At 37.5% G+C, this 20,744-nt stretch overlaps 1 long non-coding RNA gene across 1 annotated transcript in view; it reads left to right on the forward strand.

Annotated features, from left to right (window-relative positions):
• Window positions 1-19,031, forward strand: part of LOC132507599 (uncharacterized) — a 34,108-nt gene extending 15,077 nt beyond the window's left edge. Inside the window, exons 4-5 of the long non-coding RNA XR_009536227.1 lie at window positions 18,354-18,462; window positions 18,598-19,031. This is a non-coding gene — a long non-coding RNA (uncharacterized LOC132507599). The remainder of the gene's footprint in view (window positions 1-18,353; window positions 18,463-18,597) is intronic.
• Window positions 19,032-20,744: the final 1,713 nt, after the last annotated feature.

The raw sequence follows: 20,744 nt of genomic DNA on the forward strand, positions 1-20,744 counted from the left end.
ACCTACAGATTTACCATTTCTATTCCTGATGTTCCAAGTTTCCTTCTGCTATACTTTCCCTTCTGTCTAAAGATATTCCTTTAGTAATTCTTTAGAGCAAGTCTGCTGGCAATGAATTCTCTTTGTTTTCCTTCTCTGAGAATGTGTTTATTTGAACTTCATTCATGAAGGAATTTTTGCTGGATTTAGAATTCTGGGTTGAGGAGGTGGTTGTTTTTATTCCCCTAGCACCTCAAGTTGTTCCACTTAATTCTACCCTCCATGGTTTCTGATAAGAAATTTGCAATCATTTGAATTGTTGTTCCCCTGTAAGTAATTCGTCATTTTTTTGTAGCTACTTTCAAGATTTTTTTTTTTTTTGCCTTCAATTTTCAGCAGTTTGATTTTGATGTACTTGGGCATGGATTTCTTTGGGTTTATCCTGTCTAGGGTTCACTGAGCTTTCTTGAACTGGTAAGTTTATGTTTTTCACCAAATTTGGGAACTTTTCAGTCATTTTTTTCAAATATTTTTTACTGCATTGTATTTTTTCTCCTCTTCTTCTGGACCTCCAATGACAAATATTAGATCTTTTGGTTTCATCCCACTAGTCTCTGAGGTGCTGTTCATTTTTTTCCCACCCCCTATTTTTTTCTCATTGTTCAGATTGAATAATTTCTGTTGAGTTATCTTCAAATTCACTGACTGTTTCCCCTGTCATCTCCATTCTATGATTGAGTCTATCCAATGAGTTCTTTATTTTAGTTATTTTATTTTTCAGTCCTACAATTTCAGTTTAGTTCTTCATATCTTCTATTTCTTTGCATTCCTTTCTCTTGCTTCCTGGTATGCTTTTATAATAACTGCTTTAAAGCTTTTGTTAGCTAATTTCAGCATCTATGTCATCTCAGTGTTGGCCCCTGAATTGTCTTTTCCCATGTGAGTTTAGATTTTCCTTGTTATTTTGTATGCTGAATAATTTTTAATTATATCCCAGACATTTAAAATGTTATAAGACTCTGCATGTGCCACACTGTTCATTGCAGAATTATTTACAATAGCCAGGGCATAGAAGCAACTTAAGTGTCCATCGACAGATGAATGGATAAAGAAGATGTGGCACATATATACAATGGAATATTACTCAGCCATAAAAAGAAATGAAATTGAGTTATTTGTAGTGAGGCGGATGGACCTAGAGTCTGTCATACAGAGTGAAGTAAGTCAGAAAGAGAAAAACAAATACCGTATGCTAACACATATGTATGGTATGGAATCTAAAAACAATGAAGAAGGTTCTGAAGAACCTAGGGGCAGGACAGGAATAAAGACGCAGATATAGAGAATGGACTTGAGGACACAGGGAGGGGGAAGGGTAAGCTGGAACGAAGTGACAGAGTGGCATGGACATATATACAATGCCAAATGTAAAATAGATAGCTAGTGGGAAGCAGCCGCATAGCAAAGGGAGATCAGCTCTGTGCTTTGTGACCACCTAGAGGGGTGGGATAGGGAGGGAGGGAGGGAGACACAAGAGGGAGGGGATATGGGGATATATGTATACGTATAGCTGACTCACTTTGTTATACAGCAGAAACTAACACACCATTGTAAAGCAATTATACTCCAAAAAAGATGTTAAAAAATAAATAAATAAATAAAATAAAATATGGGCAACATAAAAGCAAACTTTTTGGCCAAATGAGCTTTAAACAAAAATTCAACTTCTAGAAATTCTATTAAAAAATAATATAAGACTCTGGCTTTTGTTTAAATCCTATGGAGAATATTGATATTTTTTGTTTTAGCAGGCAATAGAGCTGGTTGTATTCAGGCCACAAATTTCAACCAAACTCCTGTAGGTTCTAGTTTCAACGTCAATTTTGTTTTCAGAATATTTGCGGTACTGCTCAGATCTATCTACTATGTGTGCTGCGCTCAGTGATCAGTCTGGGACATGTGCAGTGGTATATCCTTCAAAGTCTTTGGTATGCTGTTTAGGATCAGATCCACCCTTGTGCAGCTTGAAGGTGAGCCTAGGTGTTTATAATCAACTTTGTTACTTTCCTGAGCTCCTCCGTCTCCATGATCTCTGGTACTTTCTGGTTTCCTAGACTTCCTCTTTTAGCCTTACAGCCAGAAAGCTAGTGCTTCAGTGATCCTGCGTTGCTGCATACTACTCGCTGGGACTGTGCCATGTCCAGGGCCAGTCAGTAGATGGACAGAAAAAAAAAGCAACCGGCATTCTGCCCATTCTCCTGAGACCACAGCTTCTCCTTAGAGGAAGGTTCCCCTCTCTCAGAGATTTTGGTGCCCATTGTAGTCATTGCCACTGCTGGGCTGGCAGGATTTCCTGGGCCCTGGGGCACTAGAGAACAGAGACAAGAACAAAAAATGGCAGATTTCTCCTAGTCTTTCTGAGCATTAGGAAATGCTTTTCCTGCTCTTTAAGCCAGAATTGGAGGGCTTCTCCCAGAACTAGACTAGTAGCTCTAGAGAGCCAACTAAGTTTTTATTGTTTAGTTATAACACACCTCAAATATGTATTTTGATAATTTTGATATGCCTGTGTTTTGGATTAGTATACTGCTTGATTATTTGGTCCCTGGTCTCCTTGACTAAATTTGCCTAATGTTTCACTATAAATAATCTCAAGGCTAAGTGACCTAGGTCCTGTTTGGGCCAATTTTTATGTCTTTGAGAAGCTTACTTCAAAGACATATGGTTAGAAGCCAAAAGTTCATTTCTTTCACTTACAGTGTGGGAAAAAATGAGAAATGAGAGTAGTGCTGAATAAATATATGTAATTGAGTAGAAGGAAGGTAAAGGAGTTTGCTTATCTTTTGCAGATAATAGTTTTAAATAAATTCATATAAGAAAATAAACAAAACACTAATAATTCTTACCCATCATAAAAGAAGGACAAGGCCTCATAATTGGAGTGGAACTAGGCTAGAACTAGGTTACTGTCTCAAGTGGGCTGAAGACTCTAGAATAGATCAGTGAGCTTTGGTACCTAAGGCAATTTCATGTTATGCTCTATTGCTCTCCACCAGATGGACTTCTTTCTTTTCTTTTTGTCCCCCACTGATCTTTTCCATCTTATCTGTTCCCTTGTCTTTTTCCTTTCTTCACAATTTTTTTTTCCATCTGTGAACTTGGTTAATCAGTAGAGCAGGGTTTAAAGAAGAAGCTGATCCTTGAAGGGAGCACCTTTCCATTATCCACCTTCATCCCCCCATCTTTTCCTTGTACTCTTGTTCCATTCCCATTCCTCTTCTGCCCTTCCATGTTGTCCTCCCCAGGGCTGTGCTTTAGCTCTGCCACTGTTGGCCAGAAGACATAGCTTAACTCTGCTTGGGTCACTTGAAAATAAAAAGGTTATTACTTATTCTAGAATAAGAATACTGTAGTTTTCCCTTCTCACACTGGAGTTTTAATAAAGCACTACATTGTTCCAGAGTTGGTAAGGATAATTTGTGAAATCAAACTCAGTTGTGATTTGGCCACTTCCATCTTAGAGACATTCAGAGAGAAATGTTAGAAAATGATAATTTCATCAGAACTTGTTTGAAAGAGAAAAGTTAGCCTCCTGCATAAAAGTAAGAGTCCACATTCCCGGAAATTTTGGTTATTTATGCTGCAGCTGAGGAAAAGGTACATTACTATGTTTGCTTTATGATCAAAAAGGCCTCATAGACCTTTTTTTCCCCTTCAGGGCACAGATTATTAACTAAGTCTGACATTTGCTCTGTTGATGTTCCCTCTAGGAAACAAAAAATGGAAGTAGAGATTAAAGTCTTTGCAGATAATATCCTACACCAAAGTATAGAAAGAAAGGTTTATATAACATGACATGGTAACAAAATACATGGATATTATTATCTGAGGATTATGTTATATTCAGTTGATAAGATATATGTGTATGTTTAAGTATATATTTGAAACAGTATGCAGTCTTTTAGTCATTGAGTTTATAAATACTTACTGTCTATCTGATATGTAAAAAAACTGTGCTAGGCATTGTGAGAAGTACAGAGGTTTACACCTTTGTACAAAGAATTATTTTTTAACCTCCAAGAAACTTAATGGGAAGTGGGACTAGCTACACTGAAGCAAAGACTGAGATGTAGTTAGGAGTTGGCAGGGTTTAAACTAGAGAGTCTAGAGGTACTGTACCTTCTGACAACTGTGAATGAGGCCGGTTCTTGGGAAGCCCGTTGCTAGTTTGCTCTTTGTATAGTTCAGCTGGAACTATCATCCTTCTAGTTTGTAGGAGACATTATTTAGGAAGCTATCTAGTCTATGGAGGAGGTGATATCTCCTGAACCTGGCCCTCACAGGGAATTTTGAATGGGTGGAAAAGGAGATTGTATGCATTCTTGCTTATGTCATAATATTGGACATGTGACTTAAAAAATGTGGCAGGTCACTGTGATTGGACTATTTCATTACCATACTTTGACTCAGAGGCAAATGTGGCTTATTTAAACTCTTAACTGAAACATTGGTATGATGTAAGATTATAACAATAAAAGACATAAAATGACTGTTTATTGGGGACATCTTGAAGGACCAGGGGAATCCTTGTTTTCTTATCATCTCCCATCTTGCACTTGTTGATAGCTATTAGTCATTCATTCGGCATTTACTGAAAGTTTACCATATCTCAAATAATATGCAACGTGTCAGAGGTGGCAATAAGGAGAATACAACTGAGTAAGATATAGTATCTGCACTCAATAAAACCAGCTAACAACGAGCACTTATATAGTGTTTACTATGTGCCAGACTTGTTCTAGGTAATATAATATATATATCCTTACCCAATCCTCGTAACAACCCTGTGAGGTAGGTACTATTATTATCCCCATTTTACAGGCAAGGGATACAAGAGATTATGTAACTCGCCAAAGATCTCACAACTGTTAAGTGGCAGAGTAATATTTGAAAGCAGACAGTCTGGCTCCAGAAATGATGCTTCTAGCCTCTATGCTAAATAGCCTCTCAAGGAATTTATGATTTCAGTATACACAGTAAAGTACCTCACCTTTCAGGGTAAGGCAGTGGGGAATGGTGTATAAAGAAGCAAAAAGTGACTCAGATTAAGTGTTTCCTGTAAACTAACACCAAGGGTGTCTGACTCAAGAAATGCTTCAGTTTGTGCTCCAGAGAGAATGGAGTAACAAGAAAGTATTAAATGCAGCAAAATGTTGGATATATTTACCAGTGGATAGCCATCCAGTTTAATTTTATGTCCAAAACTACAATCCTGCATCTTCCTTTCATATATACAGTATAAAGATTAATGATTACAATCAATCTGATAACATTTCTTTTCTCCCTTTGTCTCTCCTTTGGTAGAGGTACTTGTATGAAGGCTGCTTCACTCTGGAGGTTTGGTTCTGTATAGGCATGTCTGGTGAACTGATGGAATGGGTCTGCTGAGATAGTACTTACAGAATACTGGAAACCTTAGGGAGAAAATTCCTGGGGGTGGAGAATTGCAGAAATGATAATAAAGCCTCAGTTATTTCAGGAGAGGAATGATTTCAATACTTGTGATACAGAAGCAGTATCAAATTATATAGAGTCAAATTATAAGAAAAACATGAGATGTATTTCTGTAGATCTGCTTGTAGACCATTTAGTAGTAATATGTAGTCAATAAATATTCATTATTATTTGTATCAAAGTGCTTACCCCAGGCTGTCCTTATAAAAACATATTTGCAGAGACCTAGGAGAGAAAATGTAAACATGCCAGGGGGCTTCTTAAGACTTTACATGTGCCCTTTAATGACCCTATACATTTCTAAATGTTATCAACAAATGTTAGTTATAATAAAATATTGATAGTAATTATCATTGTTACTCTTATTATGTCCTCATTTCATGTTATCACTAATTTTACCTTGGGGTTAGTGAGAAAATAGGATTTAATTTTTGAAATATTGAAATATTTTAGTAGATTTCTCTAAACAGAAAGAGAAGGATGAAGTTTATACATATAGACAAGGAACTTAATTGTCATTCCTGCGCCTTATGGATTTTGCTTTCCTACAGAAATGAACTCCTGAAGTATGATTTTATCACCATAGAATTAATTTCTTGCTAAGAGGTGCTTTCTACTTATCTCACCTTTGGATATTTGCTAGATCACTAATATTCCCTCTATCCATCCTAAATAAATAAATAAATGAATAAATAAATAACTTACTTCCTCTTTCCAGGCAAGTAGAAATTTCAAAAAGATGATGAAGAAATTCTTTTCCTTCTAATTGGTTCTTTGGCCGTTTTAATCTCCCCTCCACTCCCACAAGGAGTAGTCATTAAAATGCCTCAGAAAACTGTGGAGCCTTCATGATAATAACTATGATATGATCATGTTACACACCCATTCAAAGTTCTCTGCTTTAGGACCAAGGTTTGGGTGATACCACATAGCCTGTGGACTTCCTGCTTCCTGGAATGGCTTCACTGTTGTGAGGACAGGAAATGAGAGAAAGATGAGCCTACTGTAATTCTGAGGATCAGGTAAATCTTGAGATATTTCCATGTTGATAAATTTATCTAATTTTTTCCTCTTAACCTAGTGTATAATAATTCTATCATCTGAAAATATCACATTTTATTTATCCATATTGATGGATATTTATTTAGGTTCTTCCTAACTTTTTGCTATTTCAAATAATATTGCCATGAAAATCCCTACATGTTTTCTTATGCACACGTATGAAAGTTTTTCTAGAGTAAGGAATTTTTAAACTATTTTGCTAGCTTATCCCACAAACAATTTGGACAAACTTTTCTTCCTTACACATTTTAGAATTGGAATGAAACTTTTCATTATGAGTTTAAGTACTTACAAAGGAAATAATTTCCTTGTAATGTAAACATTAACGTTTAAAAGCAGAATTAATAAATGTATCTAATGGAATATAAATGCCATAGTGATTTGATATATTCATCATTATCCATCAAAACATTAACAACATGAACAAGTGCTTCTCTTATAGTGGGAAATTTTACATCACTTCATTTTCTCTTTGCACTTGAATTTTCTTTCCACTCCTGCCACAGATTTTTATCTGAATGTAATATACATTATGTGTGAATATCTTTAATGATCACTCTATCATACTTCTCTGTAACAAATTTTATACATAAATTTAAATTAAATTATGTTAAATTCCTTTGGCCATAATACTTCTAAGTGTTAAATTATTCTTAATTATGATTAATTATTTTTAGTTCATAATTTATCAATGCTTTAAAATGTTGTAACTATTAAACATAAAAAAGAAATCAATAGGGCTTTAAAAAATTATATATCATAAGTGAATTTTACTTATTTCCAGAAAGAGACAGGTTCACACATCGGTTTATTTCTAGTGTTTGCCTTTATATTATGAACAATGAGGAATATTGTTTACATAGATATGTGATTGGAAGGAATTGTTTTAGTGATGTCACACATTTATCGGAAAGCTTTCCAAGTTGTATGCCACACATCACTTAGTGATCTTATCTTTAATAATTTTTCAGTGGACAATATAAATAGGTCTTCCTTCAATTTACGAGAAAACATGTATTGTTAAACAATCTAACTTTCAAAAGGGTTTGTTAGTCAGTAAAATCATTTAGCCTCTCAACACCAATATCATTATTTCAGAATGTCTCTTCAGGTCCTTGCAGGTTTTTACACTTTGGAGCAGTACACCATTTTAGCATTTAGGTAGAGGTATGCCTTTCTCTTTTAAAAAAGTGGGAGAAAGGGCCAGTGTGAAAAGGGAGGTGGGGCTAGGAACCACAAGGGCCACTTAACTACACTGGTTCTCAAGAAGATCAGATTTGGGAGGAAGTATATATTGAAGTTAAAGATCTGGAACTGATCGTCTTAAAACTATCTTGAGTGTCTCAGTTCCCTAGTTTGAAGACCACTACTCTGGGGATTATACCCAGAATTGAAATTACTACTGTTGGAGTCTCCTAAGCTATATGACTGTTTCACTGAACCCTCATCACTGAGGACATTGCTATGCCTCTCAAGGACTTGGGAGAAGTCCCTCCAAAGTTCCCTGTATGTGAGTCATAGGAATATTCTAATTTGGGGGAAATCCCATGGTCACTTTATTTAAATAACTGGTGACCGGGCTTCCCTGATGGCGTAGTGGTTGGGAGTCCGCCTGCCGCTGCAGGGGACAGGGTTCGTGCCCCGGTCCGGGAAGATCCCACATGCCGCGGAGCGGCTGGGACCGTGAGCCATGGCCGCTGAGCCTGCGCGTCCGGAGTCTGTGCTCCGCAGCGGGAGAGGCCACAACAGTGAGAGGCCCGCGTACCGAAAAAAAATAAAAAATAAAAAAAAAAAATAACTGGTTACCAATGTGTAGTAACCCACCAGGGCTCTATGAGACACTTAATTTCTTTCTATAATTTGCTTGTGACAACCTCTGGAAGTATTTATTTTTTAAGATTTTTTTGATGTGGACCATTTTCAAAGTCTTTATTGGATTTGTTACAACATTGCTTCTGTTTTATGTTTTTGGTTTTTTGGCTGTGAGGCATGTGGGATCTTAGCTCCCTGACCAGGGATTGAAGCCACACCCCCTGCGTTGGAAGGTGAAGTCTTAACCACTGGACCGCCAGGGAAGATCCCCTCTGGAAGTATTTTTATCCATGATTTTCTTTCTTTAAAGGGCATCCTTAGTCTACGTGAACAAAGATGGTAGAAAGACAGCACTATAGTTGGTTTGCATTCTGTGCCCTGAAGCAGAAATGTCTTTAAGGCCTCCTTTACCCTCTGTTAACTGCAAAATAAACAGATGTCTAGTAGAAAAGGTTATTATCAACATTCTGTGCAATTTGGGAGAACAAGAAGTTGGGATCGCTTGACCTAGCTTCCAACAGCAAACTCAGGCCAAGTAAACTACCAAGGTAAGTATACTACCAAAAGTAGCTTACTCTTAGGGCAAAATTTTTCTGGTTTACAAGTTTCTGGATGTAGTTGAAAAGGACAGTACATTTCAAAAATAGAATAATGGCCATTCTCAGTCAGGGACCAGTTTAATTCTACTTAAAGACTGAGAACACTTAATGTGCCAAATTCAATTCATAAGAAAAAGTTGACCAGTTAATAAGACAAGTGCCTCAACAGTATAAAATAAACAGAATATGAAATGCAGACAGTCCTATTTTACAGCTACAAGTTATTTTAAAAATCATTATAAAGACTATAATAAAATAGAATATTTTATAGTTAGTAAGTCCACAAGAACACATTAATAAGACACATCTCAATTAAGCATTCCTTTGTACTTGCTTCAACAGGTAATTTAGGAAAAAGGTGGTCTCATGAACTTTAGCAGCCAATGGTCTGTGGCTGCACCTTAGGAGGCGTCCAAGACAAAGGTATTATGTCCAGGAAAATTTCAGATAAAACTTAGGGCTCACAGCTAGGTAAATGAGAGTTTTGTTTTTCTCAGAAAATAGACTGTTTCTATCCATTAGCTTTCAGTTTCCCAGCTTCATGAAATTTATGTTAAGGACCTGAAATATTCCCAAATTAATTTTAAAGTACCATGACCTTTGCTTACAGACCTCCTTTTCCTCGAGTTTCCTGAAATATAAAACCTGTACATCCTTTAAGAAATGCAGTACATTCAAGTACAATTAATTAGGAAAAATTCACAAAAGAGAATTGTTCATCTATTGTATTTAGAATAGGTAAAAATTTCCATCTAAGTTAGGTCTGACAACATTAGATTTTCCTATGGTTTCTTTCTGAAGTTCTGCAAGATAGAAAAATCTAAATCACAATGAGAGTACCTTTAGAACTTGTTTTATTAATCCTAAGAAATTGTTAATAAGAAACTGATAACTGGGTAAGGTCCAGAACTGCTTTATTTTATCATTAAATGGAACCACGGAATTAACCAGTGGCCTACCATTGGGCCGCTAAGGTTAGGTTTTAAACAATTAAATATAAACTAAAGATACTACGTTCATGTGGTTGAAAAAGCAAGAAGTAACAGCATCACATACAATGTGGATCGGGGCCCTTGGAGCTGTGTAACTTGGCAGTCCTGTAAATGTCACCTTCCCACCTGGTCTCCTAGCCATATCAGTTTCTTGTACGTTAATAAAGAGAATCTAGGAATATAGAGGTTAGGAGGAGGAAAATGGGATAGGAAGAAAGAGAATGGTAAGAAAGAGGGCAGGAGAAAAGGGAGCGGAAGGATGCTGGAAAGAGGGTGTCTTAGTCTGTTCAGGCTGCTATAGCAAAATGCCATAGACTGGGTGGCTTATAAAGAACAGAAATTTATTTCTCAGTTTTGGAGGCTGAATGTCCAAGGTCAGTGCGCCTACATGACCAGGTCTGTGTCTAGCAAGGGCCTGCTTCCCGATTCATAAATGTTGTCTTCTAGATGTAACCTCACCTGGCATGGCAAAAGGAGAAGGGAGCTCTGTCAGACCGTTTTTATAAGGGCACTAATCCCATTCGTGAGGGCTCTGCTTTTATGGTCTAATCACCTCACAAAGGCCCTACCTCTTAATACCTTCATCTTGGGTTTGGGTTTCAATGTAAAAATTTGGAGAGGACACACTCAGACCATAGCAGAGGGGAAAGGCTAAGTCTATATAAAGGATCAGCAACTTTCTCCCAGCCCTCTCTTGCAATTGCCCTTTGTGTGTATATTTGTATGTGAATATTAGAGGAAGAGTAAAAAGGGAAAAAAACCAGACAGTCTGGGGAATGGTAGTAGTAAGCCACTGGGAATTTTTAACCCTGTGCATATGTTATATGAATAAACTTCTTTGTATTGCTTTTTCCTCTCAGATCACTTTTATCTTGTCTCAACCAAGTATATTTAATTATTTTGAGATTTAGGTTTTGGGAAAAAATTCAGAGCTAATAGGCATAAATATTCATGGAAGAAAGGGAAGCAGGGATGCAGGCCTCTACCATCCTCACAGTAGAGATAAGCTGACCTTTCTCTACTACAGATTGGCCTGATAAAATCCAGAACTAAACTTTCTCTCTGCACTGACCTGCTCAGACTGCAAATAGATTCGTTAACTGATTTTATAAAAATTTTTAAATTTTTTTAACATCTTTATTGGAGTATAATTACTTACAATGGTGTGTTAGTTTCTGCTGTATAACAAAGTGAATCAGCCATACATATACATATATCCCCATATCTCCTCCCTCTTGCATCTCCCTCCCACCCTCACTATCCCACCCCTCTTAGGTGGACACAAAGCACTGAGCCGATCTCTCCCTGTGCTATGCGGCTGCTTCCTACTAGGTATCTGTTTGACATTTGGTAGTATATATAAGTCCATGCCACTCTCTCACTTCGTCCCAGCTTACCCTTCCCCCTCCCTGTGTCCTCAAGTCCATTCTCTACGTCTGCATCTTTATTCCTGTCCTGCCCCTAGGTTCTTCAGAACCTTTTTTTTTTTTTTTTTAGATTCCATATATATGTGTTAGCATACGGTATTTTGAGCCCTGCAGGAGATGCTCCCTCTAACCATGCCTGGCACCATTTTCATTGACTCCAACTCTTCAGCAGGTGGCAGTGTTTCCCTCTATTCCCGGAAGCTTTTGGCATTTCCTTCCTTTCAAAAGAGCATAGTCCCTTTTCTTTTTCTCAATCCACGTATAACAGTTGCCTCCTTTCCATCGTTGTTTGGAAGATATTCTCCCAGTGATCTTAGGAACTGAGGAGGAGAAGCAGAATTGTAACACGCAGCAATTCATGTTTGATCATTAAGGCCCTAATTCTCATGGTTCAATTTCAGGACACTTTAGGACAGAGAGTAAGCATCAGTCACCATCTTTCCCTATTCCAAACCCTATTTACTGTTTCTGGTTAGGTAGTCTTCTTGTTGCCTTCATTCTCCCCTGTACAAGCTTGAAAATACCATTAACAGCCTTCTCCAGTGAAATTTCTAATTAACTTAAGTCTCTAAAAGCGAGGTTTTCTTCCCCTCTTTATTCACTGATGGGAATTTATTCAAGAAATTTCCCAAACTCCAATCCAGGATCCCTCATTGAGTAGCTATGTAATCTGGGCATATAAACTCCTTGGGCTTCAGTTTCTTCCTTTGTAAAATGGGATTGGTGAACTAAGGGACCTTTGAGATTTCTTGGATCATAAAGTAATCTGCCACTGCTTTGAATGGTGGTATTGCTGTGGTACCAGATGATTATTTCTGGAGTGTATTTTCTTTGAGCAGCAAAAGTCATTAGATGGTACAAAGAGTGAAGAGTAGATCTAGTAGAGATGGTTGATCTAGGGAGAGAGGGTACTCAGGGTAAGATATAACCTGTCTACTATACAGTATCTCTACTAGACAGCACTTATAGCAGTTATTCTCATGTATTTCTGTTGTGCAGCAGACATCAAACAGACCTTTAGGCTTAAATGCTGGAAATTCCTTAGTGAGCTCATTTATTTAAAAATGAAATTACAGTTGAGCTCTTTCCTTGGTTGATTTGTTATTCTTTTGATAATAGGTATTTGTTTATTTTTAGTCCTAATTCTATTTGATGAAATAACTTTTTTCATAATAATAAATGATCATTGTAAAGAACCTTCAAATCATATAAAAAGCAATAAATGAAAAGAGAAATTCCTCTCCCTCTGAGGCCCTCCCTCCCCATCCTAACCTCAGAGATAACCAGTGTTATCTTCTCTCTGGTTTATTCTTCCATACATTTTCCATGTAATTATGTAAACATATATATGTATACATGTATTATCACTTTTATTTTACTGAATTTTAATGAACACTTTTGTGAAATATATTAATCCTAGAGTAGAATTATGCATGTGAAATAGATGAGTGAGGAAATGAAAAGATTACATGATTAAGGAACAAAATAGGTAACAAACTGAAAACATTCAGTTGCTAATCAAATTGTCAGCTGATAGTGGTGTTTTTTAAATGATAGAGTCTAGGCAGAATTGACCATGGAAAACTGTCTGATTTGAAGAGTTGGCTCAGCGGTTAAGAATCCTCCTGCCAATGCAGGGGACATGGGTTCGAGCCCTGGTCCGAGAAGGTCCCACATGCCGCAGAGCAACTAAGCCCATGCGCCACAACTACTGAGCCTGTGCTCTAGAGCCCACGAGCCACAACTACTGAGCCTGCGTGCCACAACTACTGAAGCCCATGTGCCTAGAGCCCGTGCTCCGCAACAAGAGAAGCCACTGCAATGAGAAGCCCACGCACCACAACAAAGAGTAGCCCCCACTTGCTGCAACTAGAGAAAGCCCACGGCCAGCAACAAAGACCCAAAGCAGCCAAAATAAAATAAATAAATAAATATATATATATATATATATATTTTTAAATAAGGAAGAGAGCTAGGGTCACAGTGGTAGATGACCATCAACAATTCCTCCATCTCTCTACAAGCTTACCACCAAGAGGCAAAGTCTTTTTCCCCAGTCTTGAATCTTGATGGGTCTGGTACTTGCTTTGGTCAATGGAATGAGGCAAAAATGATGCTACTACAGTTCTGGGCCTAGACCTGGCAACTTTAGTTTTTGCTCTCTTGGAAAATAATGACCACGTGAAGAAGTCTGACTACCTTGTTGAAGAGAATGGCCTTGTGGAGGCAGTGTGCCTCTTTTTTAGAGGACAAGAGAGTAAGGAGGGAGTTAGGTCCAGCCAGCTCCTAGCTATCCCAGCCACTCCAGCTAAGGCATTAGACATGTAATTGAATCCATCTTGGATCCTCCATCCCAAATCAAGCTATGCCAAACAACATTACACGAAGGAGAGACAAGCTGTCACCATCATCCTGTCTATATTGCAGAATGGTGAGCAAAAAAATGGTTGTTACTATTTTGAGCTGCTACATTTATTTAAAATGCTCATTTATTTAAAAATGAAATTAGAGGTAGTGTGTTATGCACAACAGATAATAGAAATTGATGTTTGAAAGTTGGACCCTGGCATAACAAAAATCTAAAACATGTGGCATTGATTTTGGGACCCAGCATTGGGTGGAGGTTGGAAAGGTGATGAGGGAACTCTAACTCCTAAAATTTATTTTTTTAATTTAGTTTTTAAAAATTTATTTTGAAGCAATTTAAACTTACAGAAAAGTTGCAAAATGGTACAGACAGAGTTCATATATATTCTTCGCTCAGCTGCCCTAATATAAATAGATTACATAGCCATAGAATAATTATCAAAATCAGGAAATTAACATAAGGTACAGACCTTATATGAACTTTACCAGTTTTTCCAGTGATGTTCTTTTTCTGTTCCAGGATCCAGTCCAGGATCCCACATTGGCATTTAGTTGATATGTCTCCTTAGTCTGGGCAGGGACTATTTTTTCTTTCTTTTTTAAAAATTGAGGGGTAATTGACATATAACATTATATTACTTTCAGGTGTACAACATAATGATTCGATATACACTGAGAAATAATCACCACAATAAGTCTAGTTAACAGCTGTCACCATAAATAGTTACAAATTTTTTTTTCTTTTTTTCTCCTGATGATGACTTTTAAGATGTATTCTTTTAGCAACTTTCAAATATGCAATACAGTATTATTAACTACAGTCACCATGCTGTACATTACATCCCCAGGATTTATTTATTTTATAGCTGAAACTTTTAACCTCTTCATCCATTTTACCCACCCCAAACTCTCCCCTTCCCTCCAGCAACCACCAATCTGTTAATCTGTTCTCTGTATCTATGAGCTTGTTTTTTAAAATAATTATTAGTTTGTTTTGTTTTTTAGATTCCACATGTAAGTGAGATCATACAGTATTTGTCTTTCTCTGTCTGACTTATTAATATTTCACTTAGCATAATGCCCTCAGGGTCCATTCCTGTTGCTGCCAATGGCAAAATTTCATTTTTTATGGCTGAATGGTATTCCATTGTGTGTGTGTGTGTGTGTGTGTGTGTGTGTGTGTGTGTGTACATGTATTACATCTTTTTTATCCATTCATCCATCAATGAACATTTAGGTTGTTTCATATGTTGGCTATTGGAAGTAATGCTGCAACGAACATAGGGGTGCACATATCCTTTCAAATGACTATTTTTGCTTTCTTCAGATAAATACTCAGAAGTGGAGTTGCTGAATCATGTTGTTCTATTTTTAATTTTGGGGCGGACCTCCACATTGTTTTACAAAGTGGCTTTACCAATTAACATTCCCACCAACAGTGCTCAAGTGTTCCCTTTTCTCCACACCCTCACAAACACTTGTTATTTCTTCTTTTTTATAATAGCCATTCAAATAGCCAACAGATTTGAGGTGATATCCAATTGTGGCTTTGATTTGCATTTCCCTGATGATTAATGATGCTTAGCGTCTTTTCATGTGCCTATTGGCCATCTGTATGTCTTCTTTGGAAAAATATTTATTCAGATCTTCTGCCCATTTTTTTAATTGGATTTTTTTGTTTGTTTTGCTATTGAGTTGTATGAATTCTTTATATATTTTGGATATTAACCTTGTATCAGATATATGATTTGCAAATATTTTCTCCCATTTAGTAAGTTGCCATTTCATTTTGTTGATTTCCTTTGAAGAGCAAAAGCTTTTTAGTTTGATATAGTCCTGCTGTTCATTTTTGCTTTTGTTGCCTTTGCTTTTGGAGTCAGATGTAAAAAATCATTGCCAAGATCAATGTCAAGGAGATTGCCACGGATGTTTTCTTCTAGGACTTTTATTGTTTCAGGTCTTACTACATACAAGTCTTTAATCCATTTCAAGTTAATTTTTGTGTATGGTGTTAGATAGTAGTCTAGTTTCATTTTTTTGCATGTGGCTGTCCAGTTATCCCAACAACATTTGTTGAAGAGATTGTCCTTTCCCCATTGTATGTTTTTGCCTCTTTTGTAGTAAATTACTTGACCACATATGCATGGATGTATTTCTGGGCTGTCTATTCTGTCACATTGGTCTATGTGTCTGTTTTTATGCTAGTACCATACTGTTTTGATTACTATAGCTTTGTAAGATAGCTTGAAATCAGGGAGTGTGATGCCTGTAGCTTTGTTCTTCTTTCTCAAGATTGCTTTGGCTATTCGGGGTCTTTTGTGGTTCCATACAAATTTTAGGTTTGTATGTTCTATTTCTGCGAAAAATGCCTTTGGAATTTTGATAGAAATTGCACTGAATATGTAGATTGCTTTGGATAGTATGGTCATTTTAACAATATTAATTCTTCTAATTCAAGAGCACAGATTATCTTTCCATTTGTTTGTGTCTTCTTTGATTTCTTTCATCAGTGTTTTATAGTTTTCAGTGTACAGGTTTTTCACCTCCTTGGTTACATTTATTCCTAAGTATTTTATTATTTTTGATGCAATTGTAAGTGGAATTGTTTTCTTAATCTCTCTTTCTGATAGTTCATTGTTAGTGTAAGAAATGCAACTGATTTTTGTATATTGATTTTTTTAAAAAAATTTAAATACATTTATTTATTTATTTATTTTGGCTGCATTGGGTCTTCGTTGCTGTGTGTGGGCTTTCTGTAGTTGTGGCAAGCAGGGGCTACTCTTCGTTGCAGTCTGAGGGCTTCTCACTGTGGTGGCTTCTCTTGTTGCAGAGCACGGGTTTTAGGTGTGTGGGCTTCAGTAGTGTGGTACACAGGTTCAGTAGCTGTGGCACACGGGCTTAGTTGCTCATGGCATGTGGGATCTTCCTGGACGAACCTGTGTACCCTGCATTGGCAGGCAGATTCTTAACCACTGCGCCACCAGGGAGGTCCCTGTATATTGATTTTATATCTTGCAACTTTACTGAATGTGTTTATTAGTTCTACCTGGTTTTTGGTGGAGTCTTTAGGGTTTTCTATATATAATCTCATGTCATTTGCAAATGACAGTTTTACTTGTTCCTTTTTGATTTGGATGCCTTTTATTTCCTTTGCTTGCATAAATGCTTTGGCTAGAACTTCCAATACTATGTTGAATAAAAGTGGTGAAAGTGAGCATCCTTGTCTTGTTCCTGATCTTAGAAGAAAAACTTTCAGCGTTTTGCTGTTGAGTATGTTAGCTGTGGGATTGTCATATATGGTCTTTATTATATTGATGTATGTTCTCATTATACCCACTTTGTTGAGATTTTTTTAATCATAAATGGATGTTGAATTTTGTCAAATGCTTTTATTGTATTTATTGAGATGATCATATGATTTTTATCCTTCATTTTGTTAATGTGGTATATATCGTGTTGATTTATTTGTAGATGTTGAACCATCCTTGCATACCTGGAAAAAATCCCACTTGATCATGGTGTATGATCCTTTTATGTATTGTTGAATTTGGTTTGCTAATATTTTGTTGAGGGATCTCAATGGAAGCTATAAGAGCAGTGAGGAAATTGCTTCTGGAGGCTGGCTAAGTGGTGTTATGTAGTGGCAAAATGTTTGGAAACATTTGCACTTGTGTGCAGTAAAACATAGAAAATGTACCTAATGAACTTGTAGACCTGGCAAAGATTTTCAATGTGAATGTTCAAAGTGTCAGTTGGCTTCTTTTAGTGATGTGTCATGTATCACAAGAGAGAAATGTGTTAAAAAAAAAAAAGAACTATTCAGTTTTTAAGCAGAATGTAGAAATATACAGGACCTAGGAGAGTCTTTATAGTCAGCAAAAGGTCTCAAATTAAGAAATGGCCTCAGGGACTGCCTATAAAATGTGACCTCAAGGAAAAGATTTAATCAAAACTCTGTTGAGACCTCTAAAAAACTTAAGACATTGCTTCATAGACCCTCTCATCTAGACTAAAAGGGCTTCTAAGAATCTTAAGGGTGGTCCAACAGCAGTCACCTAGATAAAGGCCCAATGTAGACAGAGGTTTGTTTTTGAAAGAATTCTGGATGTTGCTTTGTGGTCAAGGAGTGAACTCCAATTAGAGTCATAGAAAACCCACACACTTTTAAAGAGAATTTTATTGATAAAAGCACCAGGAGCTTGGACCAAAGAAGGAGGAGACAGTTCAAAATGAAAAAAAGCTTCTGGGCCCCCAACTTTCTATGGGCAAGAAGCAGGCTGAGAGAGCTATTCAACTGTAAAGGGCAGGCAGTTTCTTATGAAAAAGGAAGATTGACTCAGAGGTCAGCTAGACCCCAGAGCAGGGAGCCAAGAACAGTGGATTAGGAAACTACTCCCAGGGAGAAGAACCAGGCCCTAATGGAGAACCAAATCCTTAGAGTCAGGATGACAGCGCTTGGCTGGCTTTCAGAATTGCTACAGACTAATGACTGCTATGTGCCTTCCATTTCCCCCTGCCAACCTTTGAAAAGAAGTATCTATTCCATTTATTCTATCCCTGTTTCAGCATTGTATGTTGTGTATTGTAACTTGTCTTTTTAGTTCATGGATCTCCAGATGAAGAGGAACAGCATCTGAAATGCCTCATTCACATCTGGGCCTAGTGTGTATGACTAGATCCTAGACCTTACAGCCAATGCTATACAGAATGGTAATTTGCGGGGGAGGAAGTAAGTGTCTTTTGCATGTCTGTGTGTGGGTGTGTATGTGTGAACAGTTGTGGCCAGAGGGTGGATTATGGTAGAGTGCTTCCAAATCTGACTGCCAATAATTCCTCTTATCCCAGCCACTCCTTCCATTAAGAAGTGAGACTCCTCTCCCCTTGGATCTGGGCTGGCCTTGTGACTTGCTTTGGCCAAGAGAATAGAATGAAAGTGATATCCTGGGACTTCTGAACCATGCCTTGGAGAGGGCTTGAAGCCTCTGCTTTCTTCCTCTTGGGATTCAGTCACTGTGCAAAGATGCTTGGGCTGGACCACTGAATGATGAACGGTCACACGAAGAGAGGGAGGCCCCCAGGCATTTCAGGTGCTCCAGCTGAGGTGCCAGACATGTGGGGAATGTCACAGACATTCCAGCCCTAGCCAAAGTCATAGCTGAACGTAACCACATGTCTGACCCAGCTGACATCATGGGGGAGCTGAAGAACTGTCCAGCTGTAACCTTCCCAAATTGCAAAATTGTGAGAAAATAAATGGTGGTTGTTCTTTTAAGCCACCAAGTTTACAGTGGTTTGTTATGCAGCAATAGATAATTGAAACAGTTATCAAATACTAGGGTATTTTCTACAGCTTTAACTTTACTCCTAGACTGTGAAGAGGTTGCAACAGTGTCAGACAAAGAAGCCAAGTTTTCAAGGAGACTCAATTCCGTAAAGGCTGGACCCTCTATGCTATAGTCATTGCTCTGTCCACAGAGCTTAGCATTATTAGTACTGGCACATAAGACTCCCACATATTTGTTGATTGAATCATTAAATGACTAAATGGAGTTAAGACCCTATACCATCAACACAGACAAAAAAGCTACCTTAAATAGAGTTTTTTTTTAATTTTTTAATTTTTATTTATTTGGCTGTGTCAGGTCTTAGTTGCGGCATGTGGGATCTTCATTGTGGCATGTGGGATCTTTCGTTGTGGTGTGGGCTCTTTGTTGTGGCACACAGGCTTCTCTCTAGTTGTGGCGGGTGGGCTCCAGAGTGCACAGGCTCAGTAGTTGTGGTGTGTGGGCTTAGTTGCTCCCTGGCATGTAGGATTTTAGTTCTCCAGCCAGGGATCGAACCCGCGTCCCCTGCATTGGCAGGCGGATTCTCAACCACTAGACCACCAGGGAAGTCCCTTAGATAGAGTTTTAACCATGCATTTTCTCTTTCAAAAAGGTTTTTTGTTGCTTTTTGTTACCAGAAAAAGTGATACCTCAGAAGCCAGAAGGATGTTCTGAAGGGAAAGATTTATAGGAGTGAGGCAATAGTTACCCTTGACTCCTTCTCAGTGTCCCTCCTATACCTGGACCAATGAGGGCTACTCTGTGAAGCACCTGGTAAATGCCCCAATATCTGCTGGTAACATAAAAATTATTATCTTTTTCTATTATCGGAAGAGCTAAAAGGCAAGAAATGTGTTCCTAGGGCTAGAGTTAGTATTAAGGGGACCAGAGTGGAATATCCAATAGCCAGTGTTAGATCGGAAACTAAAACAATCTAAGCTGTCTTGTCATGTTAGGTCTTTCTTTTCTATCACTCTCTAGTCCAAGTCACAATTTCTAAATGCCACTTGGACATAGTGAGTGCCTAGTCTGCTCTGTGGTTCTCCCAGCCCAGCCCTTATTTCTCTTTGTGTGATATTTCATACAGCACACCTCTCTACTGAGATGTGAAAGGAGACACAAGTGCCATCTGAAATAGCTCCAGGAGATTAGGGCATGAAGAACTTGTAGGCAACAATGGAAAATTCTCTTTTAGGATGTGGTTGCTTGTATGATCCATACTGGTACCTTCTGGAGAAATGTTGTAAGCAAAAGGTCTTTATTTAAAACAACAGGAATATTTGTAATTAGGATAACTGAAATAAGGGAAAAGTCTTCAGACCGTTGGAAGAATGGGATGGTTTAAGTTAAAATATATAATTATTATATACTTTTTACTCTGTATTATTTAGAAAACAGTGGTTAAGCAGATAAAAATAGAGAAGATTACTTAAAAATTGAAGCCATTGCTTTAGATCTCTATTTGAAAGGTCAGTGTGTGGGAGATGAGAAAGGCACTATAGCAATCAGTGTTCAACAAAAGACATTTTAGCAGCAGGACCTACAAAGAGCACATCAACTATTTATATCATCCCCATTGAGTTGCTGGTCATTTCACTTATCAAAGAAAATAAGAAAGGAATTTTCTTTAGATATTCTCTGGATGCAGTAGCAATACAGTTTTGGAAT

Source organism: Lagenorhynchus albirostris, chromosome 16 (genome assembly GCF_949774975.1).
Source record: "Lagenorhynchus albirostris chromosome 16, mLagAlb1.1, whole genome shotgun sequence".
Taxonomy (NCBI): Eukaryota; Metazoa; Chordata; class Mammalia; order Artiodactyla; family Delphinidae; genus Lagenorhynchus; species Lagenorhynchus albirostris.